Source organism: Colobus angolensis, unplaced genomic scaffold, assembly GCF_000951035.1.
Source record: "Colobus angolensis palliatus isolate OR3802 unplaced genomic scaffold, Cang.pa_1.0 Scaffold162, whole genome shotgun sequence".
Classification (NCBI taxonomy): Eukaryota; Metazoa; Chordata; class Mammalia; order Primates; family Cercopithecidae; genus Colobus; species Colobus angolensis.
Window position 1 is genome coordinate 3,346,350 of NW_012114733.1, and position 20,626 is coordinate 3,366,975.

Sequence of the window (20,626 nt, forward strand, 5' to 3'; positions counted from 1 at the left end):
TTTACACTGTTGGTGGGACTGTAAACTAGTTCAACCATTGTGGAAGACAGTGTGGCGATTCCTCAAGGATCTAGAACTAGAAATACCATTTGATCCAGTCATCCCATTACTGGGTATATACCCAAAGGATTATAAATCATGCTGCTATAAGGACACATGCACATGTATGCGTATAGTGGCACTATTCACAATAGCAAAGACTTGGAATCAACCCAAATGTCCATCAATGACAGACTGGTTTAAGAAACTGTGGCACATATACACCGTGGAATACTATCCAGCCATAAAAAAGGATGAGTTGGTGTCCTTTTTGGGACATGGATGCAGCTGGAAACCATCATTCTCAGCAAACTATCGCAAGGACAGAAAACCAAACATCACATATTCTCACTCATAGGTGGGAAATGAACAATGAAAACACTTGGACATGGGATGGGGAACATCACACACCTGGAAATGCCGTGGGGTCGGGCGAGGGGGAAGGGGAGGGATAGCATTAGAAGATATACCTAATGTAAATGATGAGTTAATGGGTGCAGCATACCAACATGGCATATGTATACATATGTAACAAACTTGCACATTGTGCACATGTACCCTAGAACTTAAAGTATAATTTTTAAAAGTAAATAAATAAAATGACAATAAAGAAAGATTACAGAAAAAATAATAATAAAAATATTAACATCAGAGTTATGTTCTTAGCTTTCTAATAGTCAAAATTATTAGCTCCAACAGCTGGCAAATGAAGCTGCATTCTAACCATTTTTCAAACATTCAAATACTCCTCTGCACTGAAGAATAGTTAATCTAGGAAAAGTTGAAAAAGCAATAGCAAGAAACACAGGATTAAAAAAATGAAATGTGAGAGGGAACTGTCAGGGTGGTAGAAACATCATCAAGTAGAAAAACATATCGATAGCTGGTAGGGGCCTTGAGGTAGTCTAAGAAGACCGAGAGGCAGGAAAAAATGATGTTTCTCTGAAAGAATGTGCAGAAGACAGATGACAGGACACATTATAAGAGAAGGAATGGATTTCATAAGTTTAAACAGCAATGAAACCATCAGTATCAACTCAGATGTCCTGTCTCTCCATTGTTACCCCTCTGCTACATCCTGAATCTTCCTCTATATTGTTACCTCTGCTAAAAGATTATCATCGCCTTCCGGCACCAACTGTATTTATCTAGCTAATATGCTTCATATTTCACCTTAAATGCCCATAGACTAGGTCAACTCCCCTACCACAAACAACTCAATGCCATGAATATGCGGCAAGATACTGGTCATAATTCGCTGTATCATTATTTGATAATGTCAGCCTCTGGGCTTCCTGTAAGAGGACAAAGATTGTGCTTATCCTGCATCACCGCAACTCCCAACCACAGTGGTCAATAAATATTTACTGCATGAATTAATAACCAAATAAAGAATGTGTCCATGAATGTATTTCTAACAATTATTAATTATTATAAAAGCACTTGTCTAGTATTTTATTTTTTTATTTGCTTACTAAAAACTACTTGCTAAGAATCACTTTTTTAATCACTTTACAGTTTACTAAGTACTGACCACCGTTCTAAGTACACTACGTTTAACAACTCAATCCTCAGAGGTTGGCATAATTATTATCCCCACATAACAGATGAGAAAGCCAATGCACAGAAAGATTAAGTAACTTGCTTAAGGTTCATGGTGCACACAAGATTCAAACCCAAGAAGCCTGATTCCACAATACATTACTGGCTCAAATTTTAGTTTTAAACCAACTATATCAAATTCATGTCCATAAACTGCTTATATGTATCTTGTAAAATATTTATAGGTCTGAGATTTAAGATTTTAGCTAGATATTTCTCACACATGCATAATGAATTACAAAAAACATTAGTACTTGATTCTTAATGTTGATTTCTTTTTTTAGTAATTGAGAAATGACATGAGATTTTTAAAATAAATACACAATTTAAAGTTTTCATGTTAACCACTGCATTTATGTATTATAATCCAAATGTCCAGAATAATTGCTGGATTAAGAAGAAATAAATCTGAGTCAGGGCTGTGACAGTCATTACAGCTGATATCTTTTTTTTTTTTTTCCTACTAATGGAACAAAGAAATATATCTTATTTTACAGCATCTATCATGTGGACTATAAAAAATTTACTACATAAAAATGTAAATGCTGAAAATATGTATAGGATTATTTCTTCCTTTAATAAAATCATACTGATTAAAAAGAGCATTGTTCATACTTTGTTTAAAAATGAAACCATAAAAGTGTTGACTTCATATGGTCTAATTATGTGATTATCTCAAAAGTTGAAAACTGCAATTATTCTTAACTCATTTGATCATTAACGAATTCACTGTCCAAAGGTCATTTGTGTTTCTGAACACTAGAAAACTGGGTAAGTTATCTACATTCCATCTTCAAATGCATTGGATGTAATTTTTTCTTGAATCACTGCTACAAGAAAGGAGCTTAAACTATAATATGCTGTGTGCTGATCCAGGCTGTTGAGTATACAAAGTACAAGATAGATTTAAATGTATACATACATGCCCAAATTCACTCCTATTGCTTTTTTCAATCAATTTAATTCATTTTCTTCAAAATCATAGCCAACAGAGCCCCCTGGTGCTCCTCTGTATCCCACTATGACTCCAGGATTCCTCACGACTCTGACATTAAGTACATAACGAAGTTAATGCTACCAAGCATAACCGACCCAGAAGCTGATTTATAAATGCACTTGTGAAGGCCAGCAGGCATTCCCTACAGTCTTTGATTTATACATGCACTCATTCAGTAGTACACAGAAACTGCAATAACAACATCCTTAAAACACCATGAGCTCGTAGAGAAAAAAACTGTAAAATGATGGCAATTTCTATTGTGAAGATGCAATAATATGGAAAAATAATTATGACAATGAACAGATGACAGAAAAGTAACAAAGCTAAATACCATCAAAGAGGTCACCATGTTTTTATTTTTTTGTTGTTGTTTAACAAGGCTATAGACCCTTTACCCAAGCTTGTATATTACACTCCCCTATTTGATTTTTGATAACAAGGATTACTATTATAAATAATTTTGAATTTAGTTAAGTCATAGTTTAAGACATTAGATATTTTTAAAAACAATTTATACATTACTAATGAATTATGATATATAAAAATACTATATTCTGTCTGATGAGAAATAGTTACAATGTTACCTTCTTTACAAACAGAAAGTTTATGCACTCATTTTCTGACAGTTTATACAACCACTACTATCTCTGTCAGAAAGTAGATGGATAACTTTCAGTACCTGCATCTAGTAAGGCACTAATATAAACACAAAGCACTATATATGTACGCAAGCCATGTGGATGTGATATGGTTCTTCTTTTCACCACCCCACGTTCAGTGCTGCACGCATGTAGTAACATGATGGCAAGACTGTCCTCTATAATTACCACTGGCTAATTATCAAGCCATCCTTTGCTATTTCTTGACTATTAGGCTATAGCAATATTTAACTTTTAAAATAAAGGACAAATAATTTTAGATATTGCCTTTAGTAAACAAATTTTGTCATATGTTTGCAAACTCACAATGCTGACATAACATAAACAAACTTGTGTGGCTATTCAAGAGGCACTACATGGTGCTTAAGTGTCAGCCTAAGAAAAAGAAAGTGAATTTGCGAGTGTCCTAGAAGCCACCTCCTGCTGCTCTCTATCACTGAACCCCATGTGGTTGATACGTAGTCGACTGTTTCACAATGTGTATATGGATGTCATTTTTCTGTGTGGCTGTCCGTTTCCCACACTAGACTGTACTGCTCACTAGCCTAGTGGTTCTCAACTGTAGGTGATTTTTGCTCCCTAGAGGATATTTGAGAATGCCTGGAGGCATTTCTAAAGGTCAGGATGCTGCTAAAAATGACAATATTGCTGAAGCTGAGAATCTCTGCCCTGGGTCTAAGCAACTTGGGGAAAGAGACTACTGTCTACACAGGGTGGGCACTCAAATACGGGACAAATGGATGCACATGTACATGAAAATTTGTGTCAGTGTGAAATCATCTTTAAACCATCTTTCTCCCTATGACACTCTTTAAAGAACTTCCTTTTTTCCTACTTTCTATGACTATCTTTAAAGAGTTTCTTTTTTATAGGCCAGGCACGGTGACTCATTCCTGTAATCCCAGCATTTTGGGAGGCTGAGGCAGGAGGGTTGCTTGAGCCCAGGAGTTTAAGACCAGTCCGAGAAACAGAGAAAGACCCCTAGATGAGTGCGGTGATGCAAGCTTATAGTTCCAGCTACTCAGGAGACTGAGGGAAGAGGATCGATCCCTTGAGCCCACGAGGTCCAGGCTGCAGTGACCTATGATAGTGCCACTGTACTCCAGCCTGGGTGACAAAGAGAAAGACTCTGTATTTAAAAAAAAAAAAAAAAAAATTAAAAAAATTTTAAAGAGCTTCCTTTTTTCCTTCTTTCCACTGCTTCACAGTCTTTGCGAAATGGAAGAGTATATGCATCTGTAATAAAATCAGGACTGCAGCAGTTCTGTCCTAGAGCAGAGAGGGAATGGGGAAAGGAATACTGGCCAAGCTTTCTCCATTGTGACTTGGGGAAGCTCTTGACCCCTAAGGAATCTCTCAGGGACTTGGATCAGATGGCCTCTCAGACTTCTGCTTGGGAGGATTACTTTCATCGTTTCTGTATCTACAAGCATTCACTGGACATAACAGCCTTTCACACGGGCTACACAGTTGTTAGGATGGCAGCAGAGGCCCCTACAGTATTTTATACCACAGCTGTTGTCACTTTTGTAGTAACCATAATCTTAGGTCAGGCTTATATTTCATTTTAAGAGGCTTTAAATAAGAACATGCCTGGTGATAAATTAAGTTGACAGGCATTTCCTTTTATTACAACTGAAAGGAAGACATATATATGTGTCATGTTATTTGGTGTAAACAACTTATGAGTACAGTCATAATTCGTGTAGCCTAACTAGACTACAATTTCACAGAATTAACATGCCATGACTATATACTACAATTCACATACTCTTCATGAAGTTGTCTTATTAACTATACTATAAACTCTTAAATTGAAACAAATATATAGAATGACAGAAGATAAAAACTTCCCCAGTAAATCTCACCAGTGTAAAAACCTACCAGCTGGCTCTTGCAGTTGCTCAGAGTAAATATGTAGCCCCTGTGTATCAGGTGGCACTATACTAAGATAACCAAAAGCAAGACAGAGTGAGTACACTTAAAATATAATAGGCAGACAAAAGTTTAGAAATCATTCTTCAAGGCATATTCTCCAAAAGCCCCTGACAGGTACCACAGTCTAGTATCTGAAGAAAATGACAGGGGAGGCAAAGAAAATGACAGGGAGGCAAAGAAATAGACCAACAATTTAAAGAGTGAGGGGACTCTGACATCCACTCCTCTAACTATGGTCAAATAAAAGGTAACACCTGGGACTACATGGTGGGACAAGTCTTGGGGATTTCAAACAGACTATAAGACTATGAAGAAAACTGGGCTCTCTAGCACTCCTCTTCTCACCTATTTCTTTTAAAAGTAGTGTCTGGGAGTAAATCTACATCAAGCTAAGTCATTTGTTCACTGGGTTCCTGGATATCTCTAAAAAGGAAGAGAAAACTTGGGAAGGACTACAAATGTTGTATTCTAGGCTCCAGGCTTTAAAAGGCAGGCATAAAAAGAACCTTAGGCTTTCCTTCTATTAACCCTACTGTCTGCACTCTAATAATATTATCATAACATTACACATAGGCTGGGCATGGTGGTTCATGCCTGTAATCCCAACACTTTGGGAGGCCCAGGTGGGTGGATCGCTTGAGCCCAGGAGTTCAAGACCAGCCCGTCTCTACGAAAAACACAAAAATTAGCCAGTGTGGTGGTGCACACCTGTGGTCCCAGCTACATGGGAGGCAGAGATGGGAGGAGATGGAGGTTGCAGTGAGCCATGAACATGCCACTGCACTCTAGCCTGGGTAACACAGCGAGGCCCTATCTTTTTAAAAAAAAAAAAAATTTATATAAAGAAAGGCATGATGTATTTTTAACACTATAGCCAAACTACTCGGGGTGGGGGAGAAGGCAAATATTCCTTACTCAGTGTGATACAATACTTTTTTTTTTTTTTTTTTTTGAGATGGAGTCTTGCTCTGTTGCCCAGGCTGGAATGCAATGGCGCAATCTTGGCTCACCACAACCTCTGCCTCCCTGGTTCGTGCAATTCTCCTGTCTCAGCCTCCCCAGTAGCTGAGATTACAGGTGCATGACACCACGCCCAGCTAATTTTTTTGTATTTTCAGTAGAGATAGGGTTTCACCATGTTGGTCAGGCTGGTCTCAAACTCCTGGTCTCAGATAAATCCTCCCACCTTGGCCTCCCAAAGTGCTGGTATTATAGGCGTGAGCCACTGCACCCGGCCTCAGTGTGATACAATTCTTTATCCTTAGCTGCTGTCACAGTAGTTAAGTAATTTCTACTAAAAACACTATTGTATTACTGTTATTATTAATTGTTTGACAAGACTGCTGAGTTAACAGGTAAAAGATGGCATTGTGAGTCACTTTTGGAAACACCTAGTTGGAGAAAAACTTTCTGTCCCTGCAATAAAAAGAGCAATTATTTAAAAAAAAAAAAAAAGCTACTTCGCTGAAGCAAAGCCTCAGTTGTTATAACAAACGTTTATATGTCTACAATTGTTCTCTCTCTCGGAGAAGCAATATACTTGGAGGTCATACCATCTCACCACCCAACTTCTCCAGGGCCCTCAAACATGGATTCTACAGGCTTTCGATAACACTCTTTATTATTACCTCATAAATTTAAAATACATGTACCTGGATTGTGTTTTACTGTCCATGAACATGAGGTTCAGGACGGTCCGGCAGTTTGCACAAGGGTTTCTAGCCAAGAAGCAGGAGGGCCAGTATGCAGACCCAGCTCTCTGATTCTGGAGCTGAGTGCATGCCACCATGTTTTCACCCTCTCCCCAGCTCCCTGGCTTGACACGGCTCCTGCTATAACATGAACACCCAGACCCATTCCTGGTTCCATTTCACAAACAACACAATTGTGCATCCAACAGAAAATATCGATCACAACACAGAGAAACAGCAGCCTCCACGTTTGATCTCTTATGGTGGTGGTGGTAACCTACCAGTATTCTCTGACGATGTCGCTGCAACTACCACTGTGGCTGCTAATACTGCAGGGAAAAAAAAATTATCTAATATCATGATGGTATTGACAAGCTCTAAAAGTGGCCAAAAGGCAGGCTTCTTTTCCCTGGAAAGAACAGGGTCCCATAAAAGAGTTTCAATGGAAAGTAAATGCCAAAAACCCTCATAAAAGCCAGGACACAGCTTTCCTTCTTGCAGCTAGTCATCTTTTAAAGAAAATAGATGGTAGGGTTAGTGCACAATATTTATAATAAAACATAGAAAAGGATTTGTGATAAAAATAAGTATCAAAAGTGACAACAGGCAGCATTATGCAGAACATAATCTTCCTAAGCAGCTGTGTGCCAGGGAGAATTTGCACATGTGTTTGCAGGGCATTACAAATAAAAGAGCTTATGCCAGAGTCATTATTTTCTACCTCTAGATAATGCAGCTTGAAAAATATCACAAACAGAAGATCATGGCTCATATTAATCAGCCCCACTATGAAGTGGGTCAGCAAAGCCAGCTGGTCCCTTGTCCATCGTAACCAAGTGTAAGAACTGCAACTGTGAGAAACGCTGCAACTTAACACCACCTGACCACTGAGACACTATTTCAGAAATACAACCAAGCCAGAGGATGGCAGAAAACGCTTCAGTACCAGAGATTCTACCAGAAACTATAGAGTTCCAGCTGAGCTCTGAGGCCAAAGAAAGGGATAACCTACTATGCCTTGATAAAAGAAAGATTCTGCTACCAAAAAACATAAGCATGCCAACTGGTTAATCACCTAAGCTGCATAGACAACATTTGAATACATGAGGTCCCTGGGCCTGGTCAGACCTCATAAAGAAGGGATTGATGATATCTTTCTGTAAAAGTAGTTTAGGCTCTGTGGATTATATGATCTTTGTCACAACCACTCAAGTCAGTCATTGTAGTACAAAAGCAACCTTAGATAAACAAATGAGCATGGCTGTGTCCCAATATAACATTATTTACAAATACAGGCAGGGGGGCATAGTGTGCTAACCCAACTTAGAAATGGAGTTTCAGAAAAACAGGTAGCTGACATTTGACCCTTTGAGTGGGCAACAAACACCAAATTACAAGATAGCCTTCATGTGTACCCACATCACAATTTTTTTTAATTTTATAAACTTCTATGGGTACTTAGTAGGTGCGTGGAGTACCTAAGATGTTCTGAGAGAAACCTGCAACGTGAAATAAGCACATCATGGGGAATGGAGTATCCATCCCCTCAAGCGTTTATCCTTTGAGTTACAAACAATCCAATTACACTCTTGAAGTAGATTTTTAAATGTACAATTATTATTGACTATAGTCACCATATTGCAGTATCAACTAGTAGTTACTATTAAATCTTTTTTTTTGTACCCATTAACCATCCCCACCTCTCCACGCCCCCCTGCAACTACCCTCCCAGCCTCTGGCAACCATCCTTTTACATGTCCATGGGTTCAATTCTTTTGATTTTTAGATCTCATAAGTGAAAACATGTGCATATTGCAGTTTCTGAAGGAACTAAAACAAACTCTGGAAATGAGGCAGAGGCCAAGATGACGCAGTTCTGTTGTATTTCTAGCCCTAGCTAAAGGCAACTGGCTGTAATGTGCTCTTTTACTAGCATTATAAAAATTGAGAACGATTTTTTACTAGACAAAGTGTCACTGTGTTCCATCTGAGGTTAATGACTTGCTCTGGAAATTAAAGTTAATACATCAAATTTTGAGACACTTTGATACAGAGAGAGTATTTTTCTCCACAAGTGAGTTAACTGACTTGGTACTGCTCATAAGGTAAATGTGGAAAGAAGCCAAAAGATTATAACTATTTTACAAAAGAAGAAAGGGAAAAGCTGAAAAAATTTCAAGCGCGAAATACTAAAAGCCATCATGCCATTAATCAGAGGCTGGTCACGTTTTCCTTTTCTAGAGTCATACTTTGATAAAGCTGTGGCACAGATTTCATGCAAACATGCAGGTTACACAATAAGAGAGCTGAATGATTACGTGAATCCAGATCAAAGGCATCCCGCTCAGCTCTTGGAAAAGGGGGCCTCAATACTCAGCTCTGCAGGGCCTGAGTCATGGTCCACTGCACTGCATGAAAAACGAAGGGTGAACCAAGGACAAGAAACAAAACAGCAAACAGCTTTGTTTCTGTTTAAAGGTAAAACCGAAAACCTACTGACACAACTGTGCACTGGGTATTTCATCTCTCTGTGCTTCACCCCACCTAAGGAACTGATTGATTAACTCTATCTCATATCACTGACCAAAAACTGACCAAAAACTCTGTGTCCACTCCTACCACCCCACAGTAGAAGAATTTCTGCTAAAATCTAGAGAGGCATTCAGATCTTAGCTCTAGTCTGGAAGCCCAGAGGCTTTCACCATCCAGTAACCAGCACTGGGCCTTTTATGCTCCCAGCAGATGTTCCTGCTCCTGAAAGGGAGACTGAGGGGTCTAGCCATACAATTCCCCAAGTACCTAATTGCTCACGTTAGCAAACTAATAAAGAGTTCCCACTCTTCCAACAGAAAGTCCCTGATGCCTCCTGCAGTACTAGAGACTGAAGCAAAATAATTAGGGCCAGATTCTGGCCTTCAGTTCCGAATTTGCAATATTCTGTCCCTCGTCAAATTACTTAATCCAAAATTGAACTAAGCAAGAATTTTCTGAATTTGCCAAATACTAAAACACATGAAATAGGGAGTGGGTACATGAACTCTGCCCATTCAGAGATTCTCAACTGACCTGACAATAGTTACTGGCTTTCATTCTCCATTGTTTGGCAGGTATTTTTAAGAAGTTACATAGAATGTTAAATCATTTAAATTAGACTATCATAGCCTTGTAAAAGCTGCCTTTCACAATCTCCTCAAAGCTATGAATCCAAACTCCAGAAACCTGCACATTCTTAACATATGAAAGAATTTTTCATATAATTTTAGAGATAGACCAATAAGGCCTCTCCTTGGTCCCCAGGCTAACACATTGTGAACAGACAAATAAAAAGATCATGTCTCAGATTCGTCAAGAGTAGCTACCAGAATAGTTCACTGTCAATAAAATCCCTCATTTTATTCAATATAACAAACAATTATGAGCTGATATGCACAGGAATTGTGCAGAGTTCTACAAAAATACAGACATAATTAATTACAGCATAGCCCCACTCTTCCAGGAACATAAAAACAAACACACTATGAAGACACTGACATGACCAAGTATATGGAGGAGACAATTCAGCTGAGAATGTATACTGCCTGATTGGTTTGATGTGAGCATAGAATGAGGTGAAGTATCCACGAATGCAGTGAAGGAAGAGAAAGCAAAGAAGGCCTGTGCGCAAGGTGTGCTCACCCCCTACAGCTACTTCTGAAACCTCAGAGAGGCTGAAAAGGTAAATTCAAGATGAAGACTTTAATATAAAAACCAGGTATGTGGTGACTTTGGAGAGCAATTTCAGCTACATGGTTGGAAGAGGAACCAGATTTCCAAGGGTCAAGAAGTGAATATGTAATGATGATGAGGCAGTAGGAAGCAGAGAATACCATTCAAGTTTGGGAGAAGAAAATAGGGATGATATGGTGGCATATTAGGAACATCAGTGTATTCACTATTACTCATAACTATTTCTATAGTAGACATTTTAAAAAATCCTCAGTTCTCTCGAAGGTCACAAATCATATCTGAGGATCGCAAGAAAACGTCAGCATGAACTGGTAAAATGTTTGTATAACATGGTACACTGAGACTTTTATTTGAAACAAAATGTTACTCCCTTAAATACACATTATTTTCAAAATGAGCTATCAAAATCAATTTTATATTTCATATCCTAATAAAAGAAAGCTTTATAGTCTAGGCAGCTTAGAACGGCCTCCAGAGCAATTTGAAAGACAAAGAGATTGATTTGATTATTGCATTGCAAGTATTAAATGTTTATCTTGAAAATACATGCAAATAGCCAAGTTAATTCAAGCCACAGGTCAAAGCAGAATAAATTATGTTTAAATCTCTCAATTTCATCTTCAGAAAATAAAGGCTTGGGAAAGGCTTTACTCCATCAGAATCAAAACTGCTGAATAAGCTGGTGATTAAATACACAGACCACTCTATATTTCAAGTGAGAACACTCAGGCTGTCTGGTTTGAGTGAAAGGGAGATGTCTGATACTTTTCATAATAAATATCCATTCATAAAATAAGCTAAAATGAACAAAAAAGATCTATTGCCTACTCCAGCTATTTTACAGAGAAACGCTGGCAAGGAATTTTCTAACATCTAAAATAGTAAAGTATCAATTAATCATGAAAATGGCTCAGATAATGCATTACATTTTATCATATTCATCCTGCTGCCTTAAACCATTTTTAAAATGATATCACATAAAAATGCAAGTACCAGTCATGTAAAGAAGTAAAATCTTTAAAAATATTAGATCTCCCTCCCCCGACTGCAAACTGTGCTTACTGTAGAAATGCTGAACAAAGACTATCATAAAGAAAATAATAACCACTTACAGAGAACCACATTTAACCTATTTATCTTACGTTCATCTTTCTAAGTGCACTTATGTCATTGGAACAAATACTGTATATCATCCTTCTTTTAAAACATACTCTGGGGCCAGGCACGGTGGCTCACACCTGTAATCCCATCAGTTTGGGAGGCCAAGGCGGGTGAATTACCTGAGGTCAGGAGTTCAAGATCAGTCTGGCCAAGATGGAGAAACCCCGTCTCTACTAAAAACACAAAAATCAGCCGGGCGTGGTTGTGGGCGCCTGTAATCCCAGCTACTCGGGAGCCTGAGGCAGGAGAATCACTTGAACCCAGGAGGCGGAGGTTGCAGTGAGCCGAGATCACGCCACTGCACTCCAGGCTGGGCAACAGAGTGAGACTCCTTCTCAAAATAATAATAATAAAAAATAAATAAATAAATATATATACACACACACACACACACACACACAGTGAACAATTTCCCATATCACCAAATATTAGCCTAACGACACTACTGAATGATTTCATACTATTTTCCTGTAAAACTGTACCATGACTGATTTATTTATCTAACCCTTTACTCTTGGACATAGGAGTACTATCAGGTTGCTTTGCTTTGCTGTTTTAAATAACTCGATGTTAAACATATTTACATATACCAATAACTATTTCTACATCCTTAGACCAAATTTTTAGAAATAAAATGTCAGGTTGTAGGGGGTGAATTTTGTAATTTTTCAAACATTTTCCTCAAATTTCCTTTCATAAAGATTATACCACTTTATAGTATCATCAACAATGTATTTTTAAGCCCATTTAAGTTCAGCCTTATAAACTCTAGTTATTACATTTTTTAAATACAAGCTAAGTAACAGCAGGGTCAATTCTCAAAAATCACATTACCATACCCCAATATTAAAGACATAAAGAGAAAAAAAATCTAATCATACTTAAAATGACAAAAGATCAATTTTCATAAATCATATATTTATAACACGTGTCACTGAAATCATATTGCTAGTTATTGTTTTTATGACTTCATATCCAATTCACATACAAAGTACTAAGTGAAGTAAATCACACAAATTTTTCTCTTTTAATTATAAATGAATTTGGGCATCTCTACACTACATGATTAAATGCATGAAATAGGTCAACAACAGTCAAATTCTCAATACAGTTAAGTGATTTTCCAACGTTATATATAAACTGTATACAATGGGTAACTGTCCTATTATAATTATCTATAGATTACAGAGTTTAACATTCAGCTTAAACGGTCAGTACTGGTTACAAGAGATACTCAATAGCCCCCACCATAAATACACACTCTTAACTCCAGTTCCAAAGACATTGCTCTCTTTCACAGAAAGCCGTCTCCCAATTGAAAAAAAAAATGCAACTAGTGGTGCCCATAATCTCATGGGATGTATCAATCTCCCTAAGGGCACCCCAATGTAATCAGATCATGACTAGAAGAAACTGATACTGTGCTTCAGAGTCCAGAAGACAGTTTATTATCATGTTTTAATTTCTAACTCAAAAGCATATAAGGATAGGGAGAGATCTGTGAAAGGATAAAAAGTTACAGCTAGAGAGAAGCAATAAGTTCTACTGTTCCATACCACTGTAGGATGACCATAGTTAACAGAAATAGATAATTTCAAATAGCTAAGAAGGAAGATACTGAATGTTCCCAACACCAAGAAATGGTAAGTGTCTGACAGGATGGGTATGTGAATTACCCTGACTGATCACTATCAATTATATGTATTAAAACATCACTATGTACCCTATGAATATGTGTAATTACTGTCAATTTTTTAAAAATTTAAAATAAAAAAATTTTAAAGAATGAATAAATGAATGTCTCCCTTCAGAGATGGCAAAGAATAAATACTGTCAAGCTATTCCTCCTCCCCCCAAATTCAAGTATTTTCTGTTATCTGAAACATTTAAGGAAAGGTTCATGGCATGACTACTAAGGATCTGAGATTTTAACCCAGCCACAGCTTTTTGGTAGAGCAGCCAAAGAAAAGATACTGAACCAGGTGAACCATGAAAAGGCATATGCACCTCCTTAAAGGGATTTATTAGTTAACCATAAAAAAGCATGTGTTCTCTCCCTGAGAATTTCAACTTTTATGTAAATGATAATAAACAGCTACAATAAATGTTATCCGGAGGGAGCACTGGCCAGCTAGAAGAATCTGTTAGCTTTGCGTTTGATCAGTGTTAATAAACAGAACACGGAGATAATCTCACTTAAACCAGCACTTGATGATCTTCTAACTGCTAAGTGACAACGAGGCAGCTTAAACTTGCTTTGAATTTAGTAGGGATTCATATTAACAACTGTCCAGTACCGTTTCTCACAGAAATACTTCCCCTCAAATCTATCAATCCTCTAAAATCTGTATGAATGAATTTGCCCCACACCCAGAGGTTGTACTCTCAAAGACAGGGAAAAATAAAATCAGAATCAAAAAAGCCTAAATCAGTGTAATTTTCTTTGTTCTAAACGTAGATTTCTACTTACCATGATTATGTAAAATGCCAACGTTAACAAACGCAAGGGAAAATTCATAATGAACTGTAGAAAGAACAGTTCACATCAACAAAACCTCTGGAAAGGAGAATTAAGGTTCAAGACAACCTTCTATAATAAAATTTGTTAATCATTTCAAAATATGTATGTATCTCAAAACATCACATTGTATGCTGTAAATACACACAATTTATTTGTTCACTATATCTCGATAAAGCTCGAGGAAAAAAAAAAACACATGAAAAGATACTCCCACCACAAAAAAAAAAAAAAACCACCACCACACGTGGGTGGCCAGAGAAGTTTCAAAAGTTAACTATGAAGAAATGTGACTCCTTTAGGCTACCATAAGCCAGTTATACTTGAGCCTTCAATAAATTAATTCAGGGATCTCAAAAATCCAGAAAGAACATCACTTTATCTCTGATTCTTTTGCTGCATTAACAAAAAAATGAGAGAAGTGTCATATCATCACCATGTCAATACTATTTGCCTTTCTACAAGGTCACTTTTATAAATATGCATATTTAGAATGAAATCCTACTGTTCAGATAAATATCTACTGTAAGAAAAGGTGCTGCATTTCTGCTTAACAGTTATTCGAAACTAATGAATGCCACCAAAGTAATGGCTGAATGATACAGGTAGTTTTGCAAAGTTATTCATATTAATAAGAAATAACTGTGTAAGTCACAAAACAGTTAATGTTCTTTAATGCAGTTAGTAATGTTTCAGATTATAAATTTCAAAGATTGATTCTACAATTAATATCAAATAGGTAATTATTTCTTTTCAGATGTAACCATAAAAATTGAGATTCAATATACAAAGCTGAATTCCGATTCAAGTGAATAAAGTGACACACACTGTAGCATCTCACCTAGAAAAAAAACAGGAAATCAAATTACACTTAGAAGAATGAGGAGAAGTAAATCTATTCTGAATAAGGGACATATATGAGACTGACAAACCAATAAAAAAGAAATGAAAACCCAGACAAAAATGCAAATGCTTATAAAAGTATACAACAGTGGTTCTCAGTTCTCATACACATTATAATCTCCTAACCAGCTGGTAAAAAAAATATCAAGGAACAAGCCACACACCCAAGATTCTGACTTACACCAGGATGGTCCCCAATACTGATTAAAAACTCCCTAGGTGATTCTAAAGCACAGCCATATTGGAAAATGACAAATAGGTTAGGGATAAACTAGGTTAAGGTTATTTGAAACAATTTCAAATAAATAATTTGAAATTCAAGGACCTACAGGAAAACTAAGTTGGTCTCTGCCTCATACCATACAATGAAAACAATACTAGATGGTTTTTTAAAAAATTATAAAATTTTTAAAAATCTAAATGACCATGACTATGACATTGTAATATACAAAGACTTTCTGAGCATAAAACGAAATGCTGAATACCGACAGTAAGAAAGAACACTGGTAGTTATGTTTAACCTTAGCTAAACAAACAGCTCTTCTTATATGCATTAAGGAAGCATTAATGCTTACAGGAAAATGAAATATAAAGGACAAAAAGGAAAGAATTTTCAAAACATAAAATGACTACTAAAGATGAGAAATCTTCAGTTTCTCATATGTACTGAAAAATTTCCGGGCCGGGCGCGGTGGCTCAAGCCTGTAATCCCAGCACTTTGGGAGGCCGAGACGGGCGGATCACGAGGTCAGGAGATCGAGACCACCCTGGCTAACACGGTGAAACCCCGTCTCTACTAAAAATACAAAAAACTAGCCGGGCGAGGTGGCGGGCGCCTGTAGTCCCAGCTACTCGGGAGGCTGAGGCAGGAGAATGGCGTAAACCCGGGAGGCGGAGCTTGCAGTGAGCTGAGATCCGGCCAGTGCACTCCAGCCCCGGCGACAGAGCAAGACTCCGTCTCAAAAAAAAAAAAAAAGAAAGAAAAAAAAAGAAAAATTTCCATTCTTTACCAATAAAATCAGAAAAAAAAAGCTTTCACATCTAGAGCTATTTAGAATATAGAGGAATCAGAACACAAATACAGTTGTAGAAACTCTAAGGTGACATTCTTCAGAGAAATTCGGCACAAGTGAATGTAAACACCTCCCAGAGATTACACTGGGAAGGACCTAGAAATGTATTCACATGGCTATATTTGTTTGCTAATTTACAAAAGTACAACATTTTAATTTGATTCTGTTAAACACCCTGACCTCTTCCATAATAATGCTTCCCTTCACTGACTTAGATCAGTTGGCATCAGAGGAGCTGCTGGAATATTTGGGATCTGGCCAAGAAGCAAATGAAGTGAGATGCATTTATTTTGAGTTTAGAGATGAATTTTAATTTATAAATAATAATAAGGCAAAAAAAAAAAAGAAAAAAGGAAACAAAAAATAATAAAAAGGCTTTAGAATTATTTAATAATTCAATTAAAGAAGAGTGAAAAAGACAAGTTTTCTGCTGATTAAACATAAAATGCCAACATTAAAAAATGTAAAAGAAAATTCATAATAAACTACAGACAGAACATGAGTGACATAATGATTATAAACATCAAAGAGTATATTCAACATATTCAAGTAGTATTCACAGTGTATGCACACAGACAACACAAACACACGCACATAAACAAACACATTGAAAAGTCTCAAAATTTACAACTCACATATCACAGAAACTTGGTAGAGATTTACCCTAAATCTGGATAACAATCCTAAAAATCTGCAAGGCATACAAATACCAAGTTGTGACAATAAAAGAAATGTTTCAAAACTATAAGTAATGCTCTCCAAAAACATGTTAAATAATGATAAAGCAAAAACTCAATCATCTTGCCATATTCTCTTTAGAAATATTACAAAATTACTGCGATGTGAAGAGGAGATCAATAATAGGCAGGAACAAAAAGGAAAGAAAAATGTCATGCAGGTGTGTCAGGTACATCTCTATATAATTAATAAAAAATAAAATGCAGTACTGATATACTAGCAGAACCCCACTTTACATAGCTTACTTTTGAAGTCAGAAAATGCATAAGCATAATTTCTTTAAATATAGATTGTCAAAATCTCTCCATGTATAGCATCAATTGCAACTACTTCATATTCTCCAATCCACAGGATCCATTAACCCCCTTGATTACACAAGAAATACCATAGGATCATTCTCATCTAATGATAAATGAAGTGACTGGACATAACTCATTCAAGTTTTCATACCAAGAAATTCATGCAAATTTACATTCATTTACCACAACTGAATTCTCATTTGAGTGGTATAAATTTTGCCATAAAATACCAATAGAAAAGACATCTGGACCAAATAAAATATCATAAAATCTGTGAGTTCCAACTGTGCTACTTCTGATTTGTATAGAATTAAGTAAAGACAGCTCAGCCTCTCCCATGACCAGGAAAAGTTTAAGCAAACGTTAAGAACACATTTTGTCTAAGATTCAAGACCTTAACATGTTAAGATTATTTCTATTATCTTGAAAAATATTAATAAGTACCTTAGATTAAAATAAAAGCCAAGCTCAATCACTTACTATTGTCTAAATGCAGTAAAATACTGGTTTAAAATAATATTTAAAATCTAAAATATAGTTAAAGTTGTATAAATATTATCTCTAAGTAGTAAATTCCATCTATTTTTTGATAAATTCCCAGATTATAAATTTAGTGGCCCCATCTTTAATCTTCTCAAGTAAATCCTACTTAAAAGATGATGATTTTGTCAAAATTAATTAATTTAAGCTTACAACACTTTCTCCCTAATCATGAGTTCAAGATACAAACATTTAGGAAAATAAGTATCAATAAAAAATATATCAATGCTACTATTAAATGCTTTATAATCCACAAATTGCTCTGAATTGATGTTACCCAAAATAATATTTATATATACATTTTCACAGCCAGGGTGACAGGTAAAATTGGTTTAGTTAATTGTTTCAAAGGAAGGATGAAACTGGTAATAACAGAAAAAAGATAAATTATATTCATGTTTTATTGTTTACCTAAGATCAATTGACTAACAAAGAAAAAATGAGAGAGAAAACAAGCTTCCTTGTGTGTAAGTATTTTCATGAGTATGTAAGCATTTTCGTGGGTATGTGTGCAGGTCCGTGGGTTCGTGCAGTGAGCAGGAGGTGAAAGGTATGTCTGTGGCTGTGAAGAGCAAGAAAGAGAATGAGAAGGAGATCACATAAGGTCACTGGGTGATCACAATGTGGAGTGAGACAAAATCAAGATCACTGCATAATCATCGAAACACATGCAAAAATAAGACCACTATACAAACCACAGCAATAACCCAACACCTCTAGTTCCAGCTAATTTGAGTAACTCCTACATTTTTGTTAATTACATTTTTAGCTTGCTCCAGTCCCCTTGCTTTATAGATAAAATTAAGATATCAGATCATACAATTGCCCCCACATTCTGTCAGCATCCAATCCAAACCAAAACCACTCTTCTTTGAACCCTTCCCCCAACAACACCTAAACAAACCAAAATCTACTAACAAGCTCTTCCTAAGATCAATGGTTCCCCATGCTGTGCTGTTTCCTTTGTTGCACAGAGGAAAAAAAAAAACAAGACAAAACAAAAAAACTCTACTTTGACAAAAAGTGTGTTACTGGTGGATTTTAGTTAGAGAACATGTACAGAAAAAATATTCAAGTTAAATTTTTATCCCTAAGTAACCTATATATTTAACTTTCACAATGAAAATGGTGCCAAAATACATAGCAGTTTTCATGTATTTGATGATACTCTAATTTAGGTGAAGAAAGCAAAAAGATGTGAGCCAAACTCTAATGAGTCACCAAAAGACATGCTGCAGCTCTTTTGAACAATGTGCTCAAACTATTAAAAGGAAGTGCCATTCCATAACTGATGTGCATGAAATCCTGCAAATGAAAATCAATTTGGAGAACAGAGTTTAACACCCCAGCTTCCAGACAATTAAAGGATAAACTACCATTGTAATATTAAGCACTTCCTGCACTACCTAGGCCTTCTGAATCTGGCATAAGTTCAAATGCAAGGATGTTCAATCAATAAAGATAATAAATTCAGAAGCCAATTCAACAGCACCCTCTGCTTGCAGATAACTTAATTTCATTTTAGAGGATTTCCTAACCCAATACATAATTCGACAAAATGTATCTTTTAAACTATGCAGCTAATATAACCCATTTAAGATATATAAATTTAAGCTAACTAGAAGGAATACATTATGACATTTTACATTTAAATAAGCCTGGCATGCCTGAAAATTAGCAAGGATCCAGGTAAAAATCTGTCTGGAATTTGACACTGATCTCCTGGCAGCAGGGCATAGCAAAGTGAATCTCAGACTTTAGCAAACATGAGAAACATCTGGGGATCCTGTAAAAAAGATTCTGACTTAATGATTATTCAAGTGAGGCCCAGAAATCTGCATTCTTGACAAGCATTTCAGTTGCTCTGATACAGAAGGCCTTCCGTTCCCACTTCTACACAACGCAGTAAAGTATTCTACAGCAGCAGACCAAAGTGTTTCCACTGGGGCAGATAACTATTTGTGCAACTTTTTTTGAGACAAGATTTCCCAATGTCACCCAGGCTGGAGTGCAGTGGGGCAATTATGGCTCACTGCAGCTTTGACCTCCTGGGCTCAAGCAATCTTCCCACCTCAGCCTCCCAAGTAGCCAGGACCACAGGCACACGCCACCATGCTCAGCTAATTTTTTTTTTATTTTTTGTGGAGACAGAGTTTCACCACGTTCCCCAGGCTGATCTAGAACTCCTGGGCTCAGGCCATCCTCCAGACTGGGCCTCCCAAAGTGCCAGGATTACAGGCAAGAACCACCACACCTGGCCCTTATTTGTGCAATTTTAAAGTGGTGTTTTATCCAAAGAGAAATGCAAAGTTTGTAAAATAATTTTCCTCAAATGATAATGACTTCAAAAGATTTACAAATCATTAGAGAAAATAAATTACTTAACATCTATGCTCTAAAAATGACTACAAATATTTTTCTGGTTAATGGGAATCACATTCAATTGTTTCCAACTTGGATAACAGAGGTAAGAAAAAAAAGAATAAAAATCAGTTAAAATTCAATCAGAGGTCAGGCTCATTATCTCACACTTACAATCCCAACAGTTTGGGATGCTGAGACAGGAGGACTGCTTGACTCCAGGAGTTCCAGACCAGCCAGGGAACCATGGCAAGACCTTGTCTCTACAAAAATACTTTTTAAAAAATTCTGTGGGCAAAAGTGGCACATGGCTGTAGTCCTAGCTACTCGGGAGGCTAAGGTGGGAGGATCACTTGAAACCAGGAGGTCGAGGCTACA

At 36.7% G+C, this 20,626-nt stretch overlaps 1 protein-coding gene across 3 annotated transcripts in view; it reads right to left on the bottom strand.

The window, feature by feature from the left end:
- Positions 1-20,626, bottom strand: part of KDM4C (lysine (K)-specific demethylase 4C) — a 381,948-nt gene that overhangs the window by 211,825 nt on the left and 149,497 nt on the right. The gene's annotated exons all lie outside the window — the stretch shown is intronic.